The sequence below is a fragment of the Bubalus bubalis genome, chromosome 7, assembly GCF_019923935.1.
Source record: "Bubalus bubalis isolate 160015118507 breed Murrah chromosome 7, NDDB_SH_1, whole genome shotgun sequence".
In the NCBI taxonomy this organism is placed as follows: Eukaryota; Metazoa; Chordata; class Mammalia; order Artiodactyla; family Bovidae; genus Bubalus; species Bubalus bubalis.
In genome coordinates this window covers 81,683,085-81,705,839 of record NC_059163.1, presented here as the reverse complement: position 1 = coordinate 81,705,839, position 22,755 = coordinate 81,683,085, and the positions used below count along the sequence as shown (strand labels likewise).

At 41.6% G+C, this 22,755-nt stretch overlaps 1 protein-coding gene and 1 long non-coding RNA gene across 6 annotated transcripts in view; one reads left to right on the top strand and one right to left on the bottom strand.

Annotated features, from left to right (window-relative positions):
* Nucleotides 1-22,755, bottom strand: part of LOC102409318 — a 266,263-nt gene that overhangs the window by 6,033 nt on the left and 237,475 nt on the right. For all 4 annotated transcript variants that reach the window (XR_006552366.2, XR_006552367.2, XR_006552370.2 and 1 more), the window contains one exon: nt 12,279-12,421. This is a non-coding gene — a long non-coding RNA (uncharacterized LOC102409318). The remainder of the gene's footprint in view (nt 1-12,278; nt 12,422-22,755) is intronic.
* The window catches only part of SYNPO2 (synaptopodin 2), a 199,720-nt gene that overhangs the window by 95,382 nt on the left and 81,583 nt on the right, over nt 1-22,755 (top strand). The window lies entirely within an intron of this gene.

Sequence of the window (22,755 nt, the reverse complement as noted above, 5' to 3'; positions counted from 1 at the left end):
TTGTTTTTCACTAAGAAAAACAAGAATGGATTTTGCATCTTCATTTTTTTTTAACCTCATTTTTTCCCACTTCATTCTTATTCTTTTAATAACTTGATACCTCCCTTGCAGAAGATGTATGCATGCATCTCTCCTAACTCACCAAACACAAATGTCTTTGTAAATAATAAACAGATAAATGTACTTCTAAGTGCACATAACTTTATTTTATTGTTATGAGTTGAGAGGAGTTGTAGTAGAAAACTGTCCCTGCTAGATCCAATTACTGCCAAAACAGAGAGCTACAGATCCAACATTCCAGAACCAAGGTGAATAATTTTGGTAAACGATTCTGACATTTAACTGGCTGGGAGTCAATAAACCTATTTAGCAAGTTAGTTTATTTGGTTACCAAGAGTGTGTTTTGAAAACACAAGGAATACTGAAGAGGCTTTGCTTAAATCTTCAAATGCCATATAAGGAATACTCAGGAATACATATAATACTCAGAAATACATATAAGGAATGCTCAGAAATACATATAAGGAATACTCAGGCTCCATGTTGAATACCTTGATAAATCTTTCCCTTTTGTTACGGTTAAGGTAGGCATTTAGTTATCCTTGCTTTAAAAGATTTCCAGGATTCAATGAGGTCATACTGTAAGATGTGCAATGGGGGGCCTTGGTTCCCTTTCCATATTTATGACCTTTGAACGACAACCCCAGACTTCTTGAGCGTCTTAGCCCTGCCCAGCCTGTCTCTGTATTTGGCCACCTCTGTCTTCCAGTGTGGACAGAGTGGCCTTCTATCTGGGCGACTTCTTTCAGTCTCTTCTGGCCTGCAGTCAGCATGGTTCTTCAGCTAGCTGAGTCACAGGAATAAGGCGGGAAGTGTACTGTTTACCTGCCGTCTGTCAGCACTTACCAAATATCCAATTGATGTAAACCAGTCTAAAGTAAGGAATATTCTAAGAGCAAGTTCTGTAATTTTTTGTATAAAAAAATAAACATTGTGAAATTTTAGGGGGCAATAATGAATCACCCCTTTTAATTTCTGAACCAATTAAGAGATAGACCAGAGTAAGATGGAGCTAGGAAAAAAAAAAAATCAGCTTTATTATTGGTAAAGTTGGCCTGGAGAACATGGTTTGAACCATATTGGACTTTCTACAGGTTCCCTTCATCTTGGAAGTATTTGCAAGTGCAAAGAAACCTGTTCTACCTAGAAGAGTTATGGCACCCCACTCCAGTACTCTTGCCAGGAAAATCCCATGGACGCAGGAGCCTGGTAGGCTACAGTCCATGGGGTCGCTAAGAGTCAGACATGACTGAGGACTTCACTTTCACTCTTCACTTTCATGCATTGGCGAAGGAAATGGCAACCCACTCCAGTGTTCTTGCCTTGAGAATCCCAGGGACAGGGAAGCCTGGTTGGGCTGCTGTCTATGGGGTCGCACAGAGTCGGACACAACTGAAGCGACTTAGCAGCAGCATATCTCCTTGCCAATAAATGAATGAATGAAGCAACCAATCAAAAAAGTTGTTTTTGCTTTCCTCAGAGGAACTTCCATGTACATTCCAGAGTACATGGAATCTTTTAATTTGTTTTGATCCTCGATGACCCTTTGCCTCTCTGTACTAGCTGGCTACAAGCACAGCACTCTCAGAGGAGGCAGAAAGCTGCAGTGGCTTCCAGACTGAGCACCTCTGGTGCCAGTGAGAGCTCCTGTTAGCTCCTTTTCCCCTTCCTCCTCTGCTTTCATCTTAAAATATAGCATGTTGTTTTCTGCTGGGAAGGTAGATACATTTGATTTCTGAGATCTGCTCAGTGCCTCAGGCCAGCTGTTTTGGCTCAAGTAGGATTAATTTAAACACCAGCTCTGGTTTAGTAGCTTATTATTAATCAATCAACAGATGTTTATTGTGTGCCTTTTAAGCAAAGCAAAGAAAAATGCAAAACAAATCCATGACTCTTAAGAACTGGGAGCCACATCCTGCTGATGGTTATGTTATGCCAGTGTTTTAAGACAGCAGAGGACTGAAATGCCTAACTTGCATAGTCTACCTTCCTTTTAGGCTTTAATTTCAGATTATCAATTTTAGTCACAATAAATGTAGACTGGAAAATGTGACTTTGACCTGAGGCTAATAGTACTTCCTTTTAGGGAACTAACATGTTTTAAGTTAGGCTAATATAGCACTTCCTTTAGGAAATTAAGATTTATTAGATTAAAGTTAATTGGCCTCTGGTGATGGGCCTCTGACTCACCCGTTCACAGACAAGAAAGCTGGCAACAAAAGCAGAAGCCCAGCTGACCCTTCTCGGGGAAAGTTTGCTTCCTTCCTGGATCCTGAAGCACAAGTGAGCCACTGTCCATGAGCATAGCCCATTCAAACCAGTAAGAGAAAGGACTGGCTATCACTAACTTCAGAATTCAATGACCTTACTCCTTGGAGAAACGATGGCTCGTGGCTTTCAGGCTCTTAACCAACCAGCTTAGCTCTCTTTCCAGGGGAAAATGACAGGAGACATCTAGAAGTGTCATACTGTCCCATCTGAAGGGGGAATGAAATTTCCCTCTTTTAAGAAAGAATGAAAAGGGGAATGAAGGTCTCCCCAGTACCAAATTATTCTACAGGGTAGACTTCACAGGGCAGATCCAGTGACCATGACAGTGCTCTGCAGATTGCCCTGAACACAACTGCACATTTATATGTAGAACACTGTTTAATTTCTTAAGAAATTCTGATATAAGAATTATATTAACTTCTGATGGAGACCCTCATCAGAACAAAGAAGACAGAACAATAGTTACCATTCATACAGAAAGAGATCAGAGCCTACAAACAAAATCTGATCTCCTTATGTTTCCCATTTGGGAAAATAAAACCTTTTATTTATTTTTTTCTCCCCCCGCCCACCCCCAGCCTCAAAATGTGGGAGCTAATTTGAAATAACCCATAAGGAAGCCTAGCCAATCTGTCTCTTGTGTTTGATTCCAGTTTCTTTCCATCACCGTAGCATTCCTCTCCTGGGGCTGTTTTCAGGTTTAAAGAGGTATCATGCTTGAAAACATTTCACCCATTACCAAACATTTTAGGTCACATATCTCTGGCTATGTGTCCTGGCTCTCCCATGTCCTGGCTCTGTGGCCTTGGCAAAGCCACTATAGCCTCTCTGAGGCTGAGTTTGTTTTTCATCTCGGAGTGAGTGCTTATTAATATCAGTGCCTTCCCTGCAACCATTAGAAATGAAGTAGATGTCATAGAATTATAAACACGTATTTTGTAGGCTGGGTTACCCCCACCAGCCTCCTGCTTTGTCTCCACATCCACACCATTATTTTTTGCAGGCAGCAAATGTAGCAGAAAATATCTGAACTTTTGAGTGAAACAGTCATGGGTTTGAATTTCTGTTCTGCTGTTCATGAGTTGTGTGACCATGGGTAAGTCATTCAGAAGATCACATCTTTTTTTTACTGTGCTAAAAGGTGTTATCATAGTGAGAAGAGAGACCTATTTCAGACTCATGTCTGAAAGAAGAGAATTATAGTACCACTATCAGACTTTTTCCTCCTTTTTAGAAAGTAGCTTATACATTAGAGAAGTTTCACGTCTTCAGTAAGTCATTCACTTGTAAGGCATACCTGTGCACTATGTTTGTGCACACGCACACACCACACTCACATAGAGGTCGGCTTCCTTCCAGGTTTCTTTGGGAAAGCCACAGCACGGTGCCAGTGATAACTGGAAATTTCTGTTACGGTGATGGGTGAGGATGGGTTAATCCTTATGCCTGTCAGCTTTGGCCAACCACCAAAAAAATTTCCCTTCATCAAACTGTAAATATGTGTCCTGCCAAGGACTTTCCACTTAATTTTTTAAGCTTCATGATTGTCATTGGAAACTTTATGCATATATGCTGAGTTATTTACTGAACTCAGAGTATTATTGGACAAATGCCAGTTCATATCCAAGAAATTCCCCCTCATAAAAGAACCCACCCTAAATAACCACATTTCCCCCTTCCTTCCTTCATTTTATTTTTTTTTAACAAAGTTTTTAATTTTAATTAGGATCAGAACTAAAAGAAACCTAGTTTCGTCCTGAAGTTACATAAAAGTTGTATTGATTACACCCATCACTGGTCTCTGAACTTATAAGCTAAAAGAATCATACTGAAATAAGCAATCTGCCATCACTCAGACAAAATATAAATTCTGTATTGATCTGTTTTCACAGAAAGGGAAGGTAGGTGTTAAGGTTCCCATTTTACAGCTGAGGACATTGACTTAGACACAGTCAGCCACTGGCTTATCTTGGTCACCGATCTACACTATGGAAAGGAAAACTGAGAATTTGAATTAAAGCCCAACTCAATAATTATCATATTTGATCTAAGAAGAGAGGCATTTTGCAGCACTTTCAGTGTTTTAGCACCCAAGGGGAATGATAGCAGCAGCCCTTGGGCTGCTTTTCTCGGTGGGATAGGATGGGGGAGGCTCACACGGGTGCTGAATCATCAGCGTTCTCATGCACGAGATTCCGTACTTAGGCACCGAGGTGGGCTTTTTAAGAGCCAAGTTGTATAATAGATTCTTTTATTATGAATATTCAGTCCATCCATGACTCCCTTCCCTGTCCTTGGCCCTTGGCCCAGCACACACCCAGCCCCAGAATATTGTGTCAAACTGTGGACTGCTTGCCAGGTTAGGATTGAGTTCCCCTATAGCTCCCTCATCCATAGTCATGACTTCCACTCCCACACCCATCCCAGACAGATCGTCTAACTCTGATCCTCTCATTCGCCTTCTAGTCTCACTTCAACAATTCAACTGATTTTAAAACATGCCTCTGCTTGAATACTTGCTAACAACACACTCAAATATAATCAGTGCTATTACTGAAACCTCTTGGAACAAGAGCTGGGATTTTAGGGTTCTCTCCCCACTCTGTTGATTCCCCTTCCTAGATTTCTTTGCTTCTACCAATGACACCACCATACTTACAAATTTGCAGTCATTATTGATTTCTGCTTCTCTAAAAATCCGGCCTGTCACTGAGTCTACAGCTTTTGCTTCATATGGTATTTCTTATCTCCTTCCTTTGGGTTATTATAAAGTCCAGTCCAGGCTCTCATCACTTCAAATGTGCACAACTTTAATGGTTTCTCAGTTTCTCTCTCTTCAGTCTTTTCCTCTCCAGTCCATCCTGCATGAGTAATAACTTCTCATCACTGTTGGATTATATGCAATTGCCTCATCCCAAATTTAAAATTGTCTTTAATGTGATTTCACTCACTGTTGTTGTTTATTTGCTAAGCTGTGTTCGACTCTTTGCAACCCCATGAACCGCAGCACGCCTGAGTTTGCTCAGACTCATGTCCATTGAGTCTGTGATGCCATCCAACCATCTCATCCTCTGTTGCCCCTTTCTTCTCTTGTCCTCAGTGTTTCCCAGCATCAGGGTCTCTTCCAATGAGTCAGTTCTTCGCATCAGGTAGCTAAAGTATTGGAGCTTCAGCTTCAGCATCGGTCCTTCCAATGAATATTTAGGGTTGATTTCCTTTAGGATTGATTGGTTTGATCTTCTTGATGTCCAAGAACTCTCAAGAGTCTTCTCCAGCACCAAAGTTCAAAAGCATCAATTCTTTGGTGCTCAGCCTTCTTCATGATCCGACCCTCATATCCATACATGACTGCTGGAAAAACCATAGCTTTGACTATATGGACCTTTATGGTCTCTGCTTTTGAATACACTGTTTAGGTTTGTCATAGCTTTTCTTCCAAGAAACAAGTGTCTTTTAATTTCATGGTTGCAGTCACCATCCTTATTGATTTTGGAGCCCAAGAAAATGAAATCTGACACTGTTTCCACATTTTCCCCATCTGTTTGCCATGAAGTGATGGGACCAGAGGCCATGATCTTAGTTTTTTGAATGTTGAGTTTTAAGCCAGCTTTTTCACTCTCCTCTTTCACTTTCATCAAGAGGTTCTTTAGTTCCTCTTCACTTTCTGCCATTAGAGTGGTTATCATCTGCATATCTGAGGTTGTTGATATTTCTCCCAGCAATCTTGATTCCAGTTTGTGCTTTCATCCAGCCGGCATTTTGCATGATGTACTCTGCATATAAGTTAAATAAGTAGAGTCACTATATACAGGCTTGACGTACTTGTCTTCCAATTTTGAAACAGTCTGTTGTTCCATGTCCGGTTCTAACTGTTGCTTCTTGTCCTGCATACAGGTTTCTCAGGAGGCAGGTAATGTGGTTTGGTATTCATGTCTCTTTAAGAACATTCCACAGTTTGTTGTGGTCCACACAGTCAAAGGCTTTAGTACTGTCAATGAAGCAAAAGTAGACTTTTTTTTGGTTTAATTCTCTTACTTCTTCTATGATCCAACGGATATTGGCAATTTGATCTCTGGTTCCTCTGCCTTTTCTAAATCCAGTTTGTACATCTGGAATTTCTTGGTTCATCTACTGCTAAAGCCTAGCTTGAAGGATTTTGAGCATCATCTTGCTGGCATGTGAAATGAGTGCAACTGTAAGGTAATTTGAACATTCACATCACTAATTCACCTTTATTTTCAACGACCTGTCAAACACACCCTCCCACCCTTATGAGGTCAAACACAAGGTAGAGTCCAAACATTCAAGTGAAACAAGATTTCCATCCTGGGAAAAGGAGGATGTATGAAAAGGGCAAGAAGAGACTCCCATTGCAGAAGAGCTGGTAAGTCACAAAGAGTAAGGCCAGCAGGAATATAGTTACAGGATTGTTTCTGTAGAACAAGGAAGAAGCTTGTCAAAACTGAGTCACCCAAGGAAAGCCTACCAGCAAGTAACACAGTCTTGTGCCTCTGACACCCAAGGCTAGGAATATGTGTTTCAGAGCCTGAGAGGCCATCTACCACAGTAAATGATTCTGGACTTGAATTTTCTTCTCCTGCCACCAGATTTATGATCCTGCACAAGTTTCTTAGCTTAACTTCTGTGAGCCTTGATTTCTTTATATATTTGTGTGTTAGTTGCAAATGGGTTGCCATTTGCTTCTCCAGGAGATCTTCTCGACCCAGGGATCAAACTCAGGTCTCCCGCATTGCAGGCAGATTCTTTATCATCTGAGCTACCAGGGCACTTGGGAAAATAATATTTTACAGATTTGGTATGATGATTAAATAAAGTGCCTGCTGTGGCACCTATCACTTAATAATAGGCCTGCTGCCCACTGTCAGAGCTGCTGAAACCACACATGCCCAAGCAAAGGACTGACCTACTGGCTGAGGTGGGGCTAAGCCTGTAGGTGGGATCTAGCCAATCCAGACAGAGGACGGAGAAGAAAGAGCCCAGAGGCAAGAAGTCAGGCAAGGCCAGATGCTGGGATGTTTCCCTTCCCCATTCTTCTCTCATTTCTACCAATCCTGAACATGACTCATTCTCAACACAAACCCACATTTTCTGAGAAGCCAACTCTGTTCTAAGGATGCCTTTGTTCTTTGAGTCCCTTTTGGACAGGCTCCTTGCTGTACAGTACTTGACCCTGTGTAGCGCTACAGTCCCAGTTTCGACATTTCAATTAATCCCTAAGGTTCATGGTATTGCTGTTTGCAACCTTGCAAAGACTTCCATTCAGGAGTTCTGCGAAGCTGGTTTGAGGTAGTGGGTCGCTAGCCAAGTGAGTGAGCCCAGGAATCCAGCCCCATTGCCCAGCATACCTCTGTGATGTCAAGTTGTTTCTGCATGAAAATTTCATGGCAGTTATATGCTGTTGTGGAATTTGAGGATTGGGAATTTTCTAAATTCTCCAGATGAATTCCTGAATGACATCAGGGGCCTACAATATGATGATTTATTGATTTTTAGATTCCTCTTATTCTTTAGTCAGATTTAGTCAACTAAATTTCAAGCCTTTTTATGAATGAGCTGAGTTTCTTTTATCTCGGTTCCCTGAAAATTTAGGCCAAAGTTGCCTTCAGAACAAGTATTCAACCTGCAGTTGAATTAATTCAATGACTACATCTTGTTACGATTTTAATTTTTATAATTATAGACAGTCATTTACTCCAATTGTTTAGTTACACCTGACATAAAATATGACATTTTCCCTAGCATGATAAACAGGGAAGTAAAATACAAAAGAATTGGGTGTAATACTCATTTTTTTTTTTAACAAGAAAAGAACTACAGACCATTTGTAAGGAAATGTACATTATCTTGTTCTGTTTACAGACTGTATCTGTCTTCCAATAAATTTTCCACTTGTTCTAATGACTTGCTGAAATGGAAAAATACTCAACTTCTTTACAAAGTAGTGATTATGAGTACCCAATCACTTCTCCCTACTTCCAGATTATGTTTCTTCACTTCAATTTTAAAAGAATGTTCTTTTACTTTGGAAAACGATGGCAGGACTTTATGGCTAATTACGGGTACAAATATATCACACTAATTACTCCAGACATGACCCCCCACACACACACATTTAGCCCATCTGCTGAAAGGTGCCTATAATGTTTTATGTGTAGGACTCTAACTTTTTTCATTTTGTCCAACTTATTGTTTCACCCTGGCAGTGACTTTGAATTGAATTGCATTTTTTCCAGTACTACTTCCCACCACGCACGCATTCACACAACATTTCCAATGCCATCACTAAAAGTCAAACTTCCACCATTTTATACCTGGGCTAACTTAAGAGTCTTCCGGAGGCTATTTTGGATTGGTCACTTTCCCCTTTACATATTCTGTGCATTGTTTCTGTACTTGCAGCCATAAAACCCCTCCCTCCCCTCCGCAGAAATAAAACTGCCTCTCCAATATAATTCCAGCATCCTGTCAGGACTTGTCTACTGCTCCTCACCCCCGGCCCCCTCATCCCCCACAGCAACAGCCTTCCGCCAGCCTCTCTGTCCGCTCAACGCTGGCCGTGCTTTCCCAGCTCCGTAGCTTTGTTCCTGTCACTCCTGCCACCTCTACCTAAATTTTATGTGCACCTAAGGCCTGGACCAAAAGTTTGCTCCATAAACCCTTTCCTGAAAAAATTGCCTAAAATCCCACCCTTAACTCTATATCAGAAGTACATATTACTACATGTGTGTCTGGTAGTCAGCTATTTACTTTCTTATTTTGTGGTTGTTTACACACATCACTTTTTACTAGACTGTATGCACTTTGTGGGCGAGGACTGTGTCTGGCCCATCTTTGCATCCCCATATTGTTTACTTCAATGCTTTTCCTGTAATATGTGCTCTGTACGTATTTGTTCACTGGGTGTACATTCACTATCTATACAATATTTTCAGCACAATAATGGGGTACATCAATAGAGAAATCTATTGAGGGCCATACAAATCAGGCCTTAAAAGTTCATGGAACTATGAACTACAGTTTGAGCAATTTCATAAATTATAATCTCTTCATAAAATGACAGATGCCGATATGAAAACACAAAGTGGAAAAGAAAATTGTTCTGCATTTACTCGGCCTACATGAACTAGAACAGTGGCTATTTCATGATGCTGAGTCCCTTGGTTGGGTACTTAATCTGTATCACATGTTATCAAGAGAGGGGATGGAAGCCCAACTATTATTCATCCATACTTGTATGATCTCAACTTAAACACTACAGAGGGAAAAACTTTCAGTGGTTGAGAAATAAAACTATACACATTTTATGTTCTATTCTGCTTTTAAGTGACCTTAAAGGGACAGCTTCCTGGATGAAAACAAATCTTATGAATTTTATTAATGATGGCTCCTACTAGGAATGAGAGACATGTACAGTGTATTAAAACCTTCCATTTCCAGAAATTTTTACTTCTTTTTAGTGTATTTTTCTTTGGGGGCCCATTCAGACCTTATAGCTTCCTGAGAAAAAAGCTGCAATTATATCTTATATATAATATATATGACATGTATATATATATATATATTAATATATCATTTTCCTTAAAAAGTTGTTATTCTGTCTATGCGCCCTACTATTCTTTCCAGAGCATTCCTTGGCCGTGATCTTCCATCTTCTGGTTGATTTTCCTGATAGAGTATAACCACACTTATTCACATGCCCACACTCCTAGACTGGTGTTTGCTTGGTGAGCTCTGCCCAGTTCCTTCCCTGGCCTCTGTCCCCCAGAAGCTGTGGGATCACAGTGATTCACACCTCTTCCTCTTCTCCCCTCTTCCAGCACCCACTTGGTGTCATCCCAGAATGCCAGAATCAGATGGGACTCATTTTATAGGGAAGCATTTGGACTGACAGCCATATAGGATTTCACTTAAGAAGAAAAAGAACATCACCAGTGAGTGCCACCATCACTGCTGAGTACCTGTCCTGACCGCAGAATAATGAGGCTGGAAAGGAAAGATGCACAGACCATCTGATCCAGTGGTTTTCAAATTTAGATTTATAAAGCGAATCCAAGTGGGCTTGCTATTGCCTAAAGAAGGAGGGGAAAGGACTCTGCATCCTGGCAGTAGCCTGTGGGCACACCCACGTAGCAGTCTTTAAACCACTAACCTGAGCTAATGTCACAGTTTGCAGGTGAGGAACCTGAGCCCAGAAGGTTTAAGTGAGTCTCTCATGGTCAAATAACTGGTGTGCAGAACTGATTCTAGATCCCAAGTTACGAAGCTCAGCGTTCTTTCCCATAGCACCAGATAACAGATGAATTAAGAGCTCGTTTCTACTCACTGGACCAGCCCAGTTCATCTCTGTGCCCAGCCGAAGAGCAGCGTATGAGAACTAGTGTTTTCCCACTCAAAAATCATCCATCATTGAAGGATTTTCACGATTAACAGAAATCACCCCAAAAACCAGAAACCACAAGGGACAGCACCACATGCATCTTTAGCTGTCCCCCCGTTCCAGGAGGGGCTCTCAGCTGAGTGGCCAAATACCCCACAACCGACCTGCCTCTTCAGTCCAGCCCAGAACAGCCCAACGCATCCTGAGTCTGCTCATCCCTTTGAGGGTGGTCTCTTCCTTTTTCCACCAACAACGTGGGAAGCTAACCATAGGCATTAGAGGGCCCTGATGGTGGCCAATTAGAATGGAGTCCCCACAGAGCTACCATTATAGGCCCTCCACAGCAGTACCCTTCTCCACAAGCCATCCTGTGATTAATGTAATCACCCTAATTGTTGGCCTCCTTTTTGAGTCTTGGCCACATGGGGAAAAGTTGAATGTTTTCCCTGAATGCATTCTTTCCAAACAACTGTGTGTCCTTAGTTGTGGAACATGATGTCATGAGTTCTGATGAAGGGGTTGCCCTTGAGAAGCTGAAGATTGTCCCCAAAGGCCTAACGGAGCCAGTTCAACTCATACCCCATAGCTGCATCCCTGTGGCCACACGTGCAGACAGTTACTCTAAAATTAACAAAACAAGCTTGTGGTTCTTGCTATTGTACTTTTTACTCTATACCTTTTGAGAGAGCATTGGGAAATAAAATATTCCTTTTCCCTCATACTCTTCAGACTTGGCATGCAATAATTTTTGTTGTTGTTATTTTTCTGGTCAGAAGTTACTGTTAAGTCAGACAAGTCTGGTTAGAAACAGTTTCCATCCAGAAAAAAAATAATTGTTTGTTCCCAAGCCAGACCACTTGAGGGCAGTATAGCCTTAGAAGTGTGCTTTAACCAACTACAACACTGCCTAAGAAGGAAACGGACAATGTGGGTTTTACATATACACTGCTCTATTGGAATTCAGGAAATAATCTGTAAACAATAAGAAACACTCCCTGGGAGTCATATCAAATTTTAAAATGAAGGAATAGATGTCTAACTTTAAATGTACTTACATAATTTTCTTATATAATTGCTTGAGGCAGGCACAATATAAGCCACTCATATGAGGGAGATTTAAAATTGGAGTGTTATTACAAAAATAAAGAAGAAGAAAGGACTAGGACAGCATAAAAACAAAACAAGCTAAACTCAAATATATTAACCTGGGAACAAAATCAGGGTATGTTTGCAGGTCCTTGTGATCCTCTTGGAGGACACAGTTTTTCACAACTAATATGTCCTTATAACTGTTTTTAACCTGAGCAGAAATGCTGCTTCTCTGCCTTTCTTTGGTATTCTGGGAGCAAATCCAGGATAGGCAAGTGAAGATAAAGGAAGGAGGCTTACAAGGAAAGGGAGGAGAGAAGGAGGAAGGCATTGTGTTCTGTCCTTAGAGAATCACCGATTATGAATTCTGGGGAAGTGTCTGCACTGACCCAAATCACAGGGAGGCATACTGACTCCACTCAAATCTCCCACATCTCCCCCATAAATTGTTTGTGCATACCTTTTGGTAGTTTTCACAGGATGTTAATAGACAAGTTGCAATTGCTGTTTGCGTTCTCTTTCCAATATCAGTGCTTAACAGAGCCCCGTGGTTATCTCCCGAAGCCCATCTGGAAGGAATGCTGTGTCCCTTGCTCTGCTCTTCTTTATGGGCGACAGAAAGAACAAGATAGTTCTTGAATACATTTCCAAGATTATTCAGAGACCAAAGGTACTTTCAGCACAACTCTTTGGAGACTGATGGTGAGGGAGCAAACCTCTGAAATACTCCCTCAACCATGGCGGGTAAGCTCAGCTTCTTTCTTGAGAGGGCTGAGGTGATAAGGTGTCAATTCCTCAGTTTTCCTCCCTTCATTTCAGTTTTTCCCCTTTGATCTCTTATAGCCATCTTGCTCCATTAAATATCTTCTTAACTCCACCCTTTTCTCGTCAACCTTTTCCACTACACTTGCAGGAAAAAAAAAAAAAAAAGTCCTTTCCCTGCCTTATTCCCTTTCCCCAGGTCCTTTCCTCTCTCCCTCCATTCATAGTAGATTTCTTGAGAGAAAGGTCTTCACAAGGCCCTTGCACCTTTGCCTCTCTTCACTCTCTCCCTTGCATGATTTCCCCCCTCACCACTCTTCAGCAATTATCCTTTAAAGCTCATCAGTAATCTGCTCATCACCAGGTTGTCCACGGATTTCTTTTCAGCGCTTCTCCTTACTGCATCATATCTCTGTTCCCACAGTGAGGTATTAGCCAGAAATCCATGCCTCTCCCTTTAAAACTCTTTCTCCCCGAGGACTCAGTAATGCAGGTCCTCCTCAGTCCCTGTTGAGCTGGTTTATTCTACTCTCCCCTTAAATGTGGAAGTGTTTTAGTCTTCCGTACCCCTTTTATCTTCCTCTTTCAAACTCATCTGATCCCATAGCTTTAACTACCAGCTCTTTGCCCTTGACTTCCCGATATATATTTCCCTTCCAAGCTATGTAGCTCACGGGCTAATGGAATATTTGTCATTTCATGAACAAAAATTTCCAAAACAGGGTTCATCTTTCCCACACAGCCTCCCCATCTCCTTGTCACAAAATAGCTTCCCCTCCTTACCATTCCTCAAGTCTCAAGACAAAATTTCAGTCATCTTCGACTCCTACCGTGCCATTTCTAAACAGATTGGATGGGAGTAAAGGATGATGAAATGTCTTTTTAGAGTCTCTTATATTCAGAGTAACTACTCTACTTAATGCCTCATTTCATCACCTGGACTTTTGCAGTGATTGCCAAACTGGTGTCTCTGTCATTAATCTTTCTCTTCTCCACTACTATCAAACCAGTATCGGGACATTATCTATTTTACCAAACAGTTGTCTCCATACAAAAGAAATAGGTAGCATTACTTGCTTCCAGAATAAACGGCAGGGGCACAGGGGTGGAAGGAAGGGAAATTTTACATTTATGTACCATCTTGTTCCTTTAAAATTCTGTGCCCCATGGATTATTAACTACTAAGAATATTGTTTAATAGATATACAAGGTCCTACTCTACAGCTCAGGGAACTATATTCATTATTCTGTGATAAACCATAATGGGAAAGAATATAAAAAGGAATTTATATTTAGTCTAACTGAATCATTTGCTGTATAGCAGAAATTAACACAACCTCATAATTCAACTATTTTGTTGTTGTTGTTTAATCACTAAGTCATGTCTGATTCTTTGCGACCCCATGGACTGTAGCCCGCCAGGCTCCTTTATCTATGGGATTTTCCAGGCAAGAATACTGGAGTGGATTGCCATTCCCTTCTCCAGGGGATCTTCCCAACCCAGGGATCAAACCCACATCTGCTACACGGCATTCTTTCCTGCTGTGCCATAGATGAAACCAAAAAAATTTTTGGCTGCGCTTCCCGGCATGTATAACTTCAACTATACTTTAATTTAAAAAAAAAGAATACTGTTTAAGTTAAATATTGTGTTACCTATGAAATTAAATGAATGAAACATCCTTTTTAGCTACTCTTCTCAAAATCCTATATATATTGCCTTCAGGACAAAAATCAAACTTCATCCTGTTGTTTGGAGCTCTCTGAGGTATGGTCACAGCCCACCCTTGTAGCCTTTTTCCTAATCTGCTTTCTGTCTCCATCCCACACTCCACAGGCCAGGCACATGCCATTGCTCTGGATTCTGAGGCATCCCTGCCTTTGTTCAAACCTTTCCCTCTGCCTGAGGTGGTTTTCTTCATACCAGATGCAGCCCTATCTCCCTTCCAGCTTCACCTTAGATGGCACCATTTCCAAGATGCTTTCTTAGATCCCAGCATTTAGAAGGACTCCTTCTTGTCTTCAGGTTTCCTATTAAGGACTTGCTGATTCTATCAAAGTCAGCCTGGTTTTGAAATTACCTGTGCACATGATTGTTCTTATGCTGTTCAATGCTTTTCACACGATGGGTTCTCAGAGAATGTTTTCTGAATGATATTGGTCCTTGGTACACCAAGAAATCCAAAATTAGCATTGTTTGGATATGAGACCCAATGGCATCTTCATGTCCTCACGGGTGCTGGCACTGTCATTAAGAAGTACACAGCTGGGTGGGTCCTCTTTAAGTCAGTCCTTCTCTAATTGTGGCCCTAGACCACCTGCTACAGGAATACCTGGAGTCCTTGCTAAAATGCAGATTTCTGGGGTTCAGTTGAAATGTGATGGTTTAGAATCTCTAGGGGTAGGACTGGGCAATCTGATAAAAACAAGTATCCCAGGGTGATCCTCATGTACAGACACTTAGGTTTGAGAGCTTCTTCTCTAATAGGATAGAGCAGGAGCGGGCTTTGGGGGAAGGTTTTTAGAGGAGAACATCCCTGAGATTTCTTCCCAGAGATTTTCAAGCTGATCCTGCTTGTCTGCTCAACATTCCTTGGCTTCTGCCAGTCCTTCAACCCTGCTTCATGCGCCTGGCTATGCCTCGTGCTCCTGGAACAGGACTCGCCCTCTGTCTCTCCTTTCAGGAGATTGACAGCAGGGCTGTTAAGCTGATTCCCTGCAGTATCTGCTGCTGGCACCTTTCAAGTGGAGAGGGGTGCCTCAGGTTTCAACAATAATCTCGCCTTTTCCCCATCTTCTCTTCTTTCCTGTAACCCCTGTGAGCAGGTGATTATTTCTGTATTGTAGACATGAGAATTCTGAGGCAGGAAAATGTTGAGACCTGCTTAAGCCTCTGACATATTAATAGAGTTAATGTCAAAGCCTAGTCATCCAACCTGGCATCCCTAGAGACCATTTTGTCAATCAGTAAGTCAATCAATTAATCAACAAGTATTTACTGAATGTGGATTAGGCATCCAGAAGTGTCTTGTTGTAACATCTGCTGGCTGGGCTGGACCCTGTGCAGAGCTTGGTTCAGTGACCTTACATTCTCCCTGACCTAGGATCTAATTCTGTTCTGTGCCATCCACAGTTGCCTGCCTTTATGGTTATGTCAGGTTGCTCAGCTGTATTTCTCATGAACACCACCATTTACTACATAATTCTGTAGCCCTTCATGAAGTTAAGAGCAACAGAAGTAGGTCAGCTCCTCCAATGTGACCAGTTGTTCAGCAATCTTAATTTGATGTTGTTCATCTGAAAATGCTGGATTTTCCTTGGACTTCCATTGAACTAAAATGAGAAACTCAACAAACAAGTGTATGACTCCATGAAAGAAAGTTTTTTTTCTTCTAGCCTGCCATTCTACGTTACACTCAGAAGTTCCCACTCGGAAGGCAGGGTGGGACAAGCTGAGAGGCTGGCACTGACACTTATCTGCTACCATGTGTCAGACAGACAGCGCGGGGACGCCGAGCTCGGTGCTCTGTGATGACCTAGAGGGGTGGGGTGGGGTGGGAGGGAGGCTCCAGAGGAAGGGGGTGTGCGTCCAGTTGTTGCTCATTCACTCTGTTGCACAGCAGAAACTAATACAACATTGTAAAGCAGTTATACTCCAATTTAAAAAAAAACCCCAACTCAGCATCAGTGACCTTCATTTTGACAATTTGAAATCCTTTTACATGCTAAGATTTATTTTTAAATTCACCCATGTTCCCCAACCCTGTACCCCTTTCCCATATCAATAGGCAGAATGTTCTTGTGCTCTAGGCCACATTTACTGACACTTATATTTTCATTTCTTTCCTAACAGTCACATGGAGACCAGAGCCATAAATGTACAGCACAGTTTGCCATTTTCTACCAGCTTAGCTTTTTATGAACCAAAGATAGTAAAGTAAGTTCGATGTATCTAAAAATGTCAACTCGAATGGGAAGTGCCAAGAGTGTCTTATAGGTTATCACACATTCTACAAGGTCACTTAGAGTGTTGAAAATCAGATTTCAACCATAATAGGTTTACCTGTTGGGAGATAGTATCTGATCAAAGTCACCAAGGATGAGATCTGAAAAAATGATGGCCTTTTATCTTTCTTAGACCTAGAGTGTTTTTAAAAGTAGCTCAGCTGGCATTGATTGTATCAAAGGTGTGTAAGGGAAACACTGCTGGCCTGTCCCAGGTTTGAGAGGAGATAGCAGGCACATGTGGCCACTTCTACTGTGTTCAGTATACGAGTGGGCTAGGGTTAGAACTGGGCTGAGCCACCGTGGGCAGCAGAGACCAGTCCCTTACTGAGAGGGATTTTGGCCAGCAACTCTACCTCCACATCGTTCCACAGGCTATTTCAGGCTGACTGTTGTACATGCTCTTCCTTTTTCCATCTCATCTAGCCGTTAAATAAATGCCCTGGCTGGATCAGAGGAACCAGGAAACACAATGTTACTCAGCATGCTATTGACATTTCCCCTAAAGCTTCCAACAATTTCCCCTACCAACATCTCTGAAAGGGCCAAAAAATTCCAGTGGGGTGCTCTTAACCCATTCATGTGTGGTGCACTGTGTGCTATGTCTCACGCGGTTAAACCACCACAGTTTCACTGAATTATGCCAAGACAAAGTCTTTTTTAGATATCTCATTATCCTTATCATTGTTCTAGGTGAAATTACAAATAAATAATCTCTAATGAGTTAATTATAGATATCCAAATGGATGAGTGTAAAAGTTAAAGGACTGGATCAAGTTCACAGAACATGTTAATAAAGGTAGAACAGATGGAGAACTAAGGTCTAAGTCCTTCTTCTAGAACTATGATAAAATTGCCTTTCTCTCAGAACACAGACGAACTCACTCAAAAAACATCAAGGCAAAGAAATCAAATAATATGCTTTTCACTCTTTAGAATTTCACTTTGATTCAAAGATAATGTTGTCTTAGTTATTTCTAGTTTGACTTTTTTTCAGATTATTAAAATATCCAATATGTACCAGAATCATTGCTTTTAGACTCTTTTCTTAATACTGATGCATCTAAGAACAGACAAAGAATTAGGTGGCTGTTTAAATATACTAGCAGTGCTATTGCTACGTTCCATTTTAATTTTTAAAATAGTTATTTTTATAGTCACTTATTGCATCTCTAGGGTTTTTTTCATGTTTTTCTATATTTATAAAAACATATAAGGACTATATTATCATCATAACTCTACAGAAAAGGAAAGTGACATAGAAAAGTTATATAACATGGAAAATAACTATCTCAGTGCCTGACGTGTAATAGTTCCTCAATATGTATTAGCTAAAATTATCATTATTTTCCCCAAGTTCATACAAGCTACTAAATGGGGGAATCTGAGTTCAAATGCAAATAAAACAGAAGGCATTTGGTACTATGCACACATAGCCTTGATTTCCAAACTCAATTTTATGAGCTAAAAGCTATTTTCAGCCTGTTTATTTGAACAACTAGAGCAAATATTGTATAAATTTTATTTGTCTGTCAATATCTCTAACATGAATTTAGATACATGTGCACCTGTGTCTTATTATTATTTTTTTCTGTTTTGGTTTTGTGTTTAGCTTTTCATTTTGTACACTGTCCTGTTTTTAAGAGCACTTTTAGGCCAAATAGGAAGCTCATTCTCCCTGGACATGGGAGGAAGGTGTTAATGGAGAGGCATATAAGTGAAATGAAACAACCCTGTTGGAGGCAAGAGCAGGGAACTTCCCTAAAAGCCAAGGCTCCTAGCACAGCCTTATACAGCAGGTTGGCTGACACCTCTTTCTAAAAATAGGAATTGCTTGGACTCTACAAGGTGGGACATTTGGATTCTGTTTTATTTCTAACTGACATTTTAGAGAGTGCATCCAGAATTTCTTTTAGGAAAGCACCAAGGATTGTTTCTGTATTTATAAGTTATTCTGAAGAAAATCTGTAAGAATTTGGACTTCTATTTGTAAATTAATAAATGACTGTACCTTTCATTTTGGCAGAAGGAAGGGATTCAGTTAACATTAAAATGAAGAGCTGCGGATCCAGACTCCCCAGCCCTTTTCCCTGGAAGCACAGATGTCAGAGCTATAGGAGCCTCCATCTTGCCTCTGCTCAGGCGCCCTTCTCTGTAAGAGGCAGTGGCTGGGGAGCTTCAAAAGGCAATGTACACCTCCCTCTTCTTCTTCTTTCTCTTCTCTTTTTTATTCTTCCTCCTAAAGTTTAGTAACTTCAGTCTTAAAGGTCTCTAGACTTTCACAGAAGGCTCAACTTTGATTAAAGTTCTCTCAACTGGTTCAGCGTGATTAAAGGTCACTCAACTGGTATGGATAAGCAGCAAGTCTCATAGTTTGCCTTTATTGATTAAAAAAAAAAATGAAAAAGGGCTTCCTTGGTTGTTCAGTGGTAAAGAATCTGCCTGTCAATGCAGGAGTCACAGGTTCAAACCCTGGTCCAGGAAGACCCCACATGTCATGGGGCAGCTAACTCCATGCACCACAACTACTGAGCCTGTGCTCTAGAGCCTGGAAACGCCAACTACTGAACCTCGTGCCCTAGAGCCCACGCTCCACAAGAGGAGCTACCACACTGAGAAGCCCGTGCTGCAACAGAGTAGCCCCTGCTTGCCGCAACCAGAGAAAAGCCTGCACAGCAACGAAGACCAAGTACACCAATATGTAAATAAATTTAAAAAATTGCTTTTTAAAAAATGAATAAGGTGGTCACACAAAAAGGAGTCACTGAATTAGGTCATAATGAGGCTTTGGAAATGTATTTGAATTCCTGAAACTGGTGTTCTTACCTACAAAATTTTATGTTTACACACGAGGCAGCTGATTTGGAAAGGCATCTTAGCCTAGTCTGGGCTGAGTCTCAAGCTGTGTTAGCCTGGTGCTCTTGCCAGAAGACTGAATACATTTGAAAGCATCAGGCCATGGGTCATGATTATGCCTGTGAGACCCTGTGCCCAACCTGGGGAGGATACTGTCAACTTCTGGGGGACTGAACAGCATGTGCAGAGAGTTTTGGAGTGCAGTGGGGAAGAGCTAAGGTTCTGGCAAGATTAAGACTGAGAGTCAGGACCTCAAACTGTGACTCAAATTGGCCTATGACTCTAAACTTGTTTGCACCATTCTCTAATTGTTTCGTGTGTGATCATATCTCCCTATCAAGCCCAAAAGAATCTGAAGACAGAGCGCATGCTATTTTTGATTTCCCAAAAGAATTTGTCAGAGTCATGGGCTCACCTTGTGGACTGACTGACAACTCCTGGTAGTAATGACTTCAGCTGCAAATAAAGCAAAAGTGTTTATGTTCCAAGTAACAAAGGAGTGTGTCATGTGGCCATGCCTCTGTGGTGCTGTGCTGATCACTAAGACTGAAATACTCCATGAGGCAGAAGGAAGTCAGATGCACTCAGGGCTGGGGAATCTTGTGGTGGAGACAAAAGAAACAAGGGGTTGGATTAAGGCTCAGGGACTTGGTGGAGGAGATCAAACTTGTGTTTAGGCCTGGGCAGAAGCCCTCTGGAGAGTGCGTGCTCAGTATTAGCAGCAGTCTTGGAGAGCAAGCCTTGAGGCCACAGAAGTCCTCTTTCCATCAGTAGACAGACCCAAATTCATTCATTCATATATTCTTTAACTCTGATGTTAAGTATGGCATGGGTCAGTGCTGTGGACATAAACATGTTTATATGAATGGTCTTGGCTTCCAGGGGTGGTATGAACCAGCAAACAGATAATTATGATATCAAGCTTCCAACTGTATGACAGCATGATCTAATGGAAAGGGGTTTTGCAAAAGAGGGAAGAGGTCCTAGCTTTGGATCTAGACTTTGACACCTATTACAGGTTGTGTGACTTGGATTTTTTGGGCCTGTTTCTTCATCTGTAAATCTGGAAAAAAGTACTATCTCTTAAAATTCTTGAAAGAATGAAAGGAGAAATATGTATAAGTAGTCCCTGCCACAGTGCATGTGATAGAGTCTCAGAAAATGTTTGATCCCGTGCTCTATAAGAGTAGTATATACAATGTGGTGGGTGCTTAGAGGCAACAACCAATAGCTGCCCAAGAAAGTGGGGGGGGGGCAGGGCTCTACCTAGGAATTAACACTTTTTGCTTAATCTTGAAAAAATAAGTAAGAAACTTGTTCGGTCCCTTATTTGGCACATGACTGCAGAGCACGATTATGAAGCAAGTATTGTATCAGAAGCTAGGGACACAGTGGTGAACAAAACAGATGTAACCCTGGTCCTCTCTCTGCCACAGGGAGGGGCAGGCCAAAACCAAACAAATAGACTCACTAAGGATAAACAGAGGTGCTGAGATGGGGGAATTGTGACTTTCAAATGTATTTAGGGTCTTTTGGCAAGAGCACTAGGCTAACGTAGCTTGGGACTCAGTCCAGCCCAGGCTAAGATGTCTTTCCAAATCAGCTACCTTGTGTGTAAACATAAAATTATGCAGGTAAGATCACTGATTCCATGGCTTCAAATTCTATTCCCAAAGCCATATCTGGCCTCATTCAGTGACTCCTTTTGGTGTGACCACCTTATTTATTTACTTTTAATCAAGGAAGGGAAATTCAAGACCTACTGCTCATAATCTACAACAGATGAGTGATCTTCTAGAGAAATTTTAATCAAAGTTGAACCTTCTGTCAAGGTTTGGAAACTCTTACAGCTGAAGCGATTAGACTTTGGGAGAGAGAATTAAAGAAGAGGAGAGAGGAGTGAGAATGGAGAGAGAGAAAGAAACATGTTGCTGTTGAGGCTCCTCAGCCATTGACCTTTGCAGGGAACTCTGAAGGGCACTTAAGTTGAGCCATATTGGAGGCTCCTGGTGGCTCTAACAACTGTGCTTCCAGGGAAAGGGGCTGGGAGGATGTCAGTTCTGATATTAGCCAACAACCAAAGGATGGGAAGGCGTTAGCCATACAAAGAGAGAATGGAAGAAATAGCATGTACGTGTTTTCTAGGCAGAAATAGCGTGTACAGTTGTCGTGAAGCAGAAAAGAGCTTGGCTGAGCAAGGACAAAATAGAAGAATAAAAAAGAAGGAAAAGACAGCATTTAATGAAGTTCAACAAAAAAGAATTCATGGGAATTCACTCCAGAGTTAGTAACATGTGCAGAGATGTAGAGTCCCGCAAGAGCCTGGCATGTGACCACACTCTAGGCTGGAGGAAGGAGCAGAGTGAGGCAGAACTGTGGCAAGAGATGGGGCCATGGGATGGGGGTCAGACTGTGGCATCTGTGGGCATCTTGCCTGTATGATAAGTGAAGACTTAGATTGGACTTGCTATTAGCTCTTAGGTTTGGAACTCTAGCCTGCCTCAGAAGCTCCTGTCCACCTTCCAAGCCTGTCTCTAAGCCTCTCACTTACAGAGTTTTCTTCACTGCCCTCCAGTTTTTGGGCTTCCCAGGTGGCACTAGTGGTAAAGAACTTGCCTGCCAATGCAGGAGACAAAAGAGACGCAGGTTCAATCCCTGGGTCTGGAAGATCCCCTGGAGGAGGGCATGGCAACCCACTCCAGTATTCTTGCCCAGAGGATCCCATGGACAGAGGAGCCTGGTGGGCTACAGTCCATGGGGTCACAAAGAATTGGACATGACTTAGCATGCACACACTCCAGTTTTTGTATCCTGACTCCTCTTCATGGTTGCAGCTTCTCTCGCTACTCAGATCTGAGGCATCGTCTGGTGGTTTTATTTAGAGGCTCTACTCTGGCTGTGATCATAGAGAAAGTATCTTCTACTCTGGACCCCGGGCAGGTAGTCAGGCAAAGCTAGGCTTATTTTATTAAGATAACTACTAAAACCAAATACAGTAGATCTGAGAATTAATGGGAAGTCAGTGTTAGTCCTTGAATAGTAAAGCAACTTGAGAGAAATATTTATTAATCCTTTGACACTGATTTGCAGAATTAATTAAAGAAGGAAGAGACTGAAGGCAGGAAGCCAAGTGTGTAGTACGTAGGGATGGGGTGGGATGGGGTGTGGGTGTGGGTATGTGTGTTCTTTTTAAAAGGAAAAAGTCCTTTACAAGGTAGAAATGAAATAGGAAACACAATAGAGTGTGTGCGGTTGGCCACTGTAGAGAAACATAATTTCAGGGGATTTAAATTTACTTGGAAACTTTTTTAGAC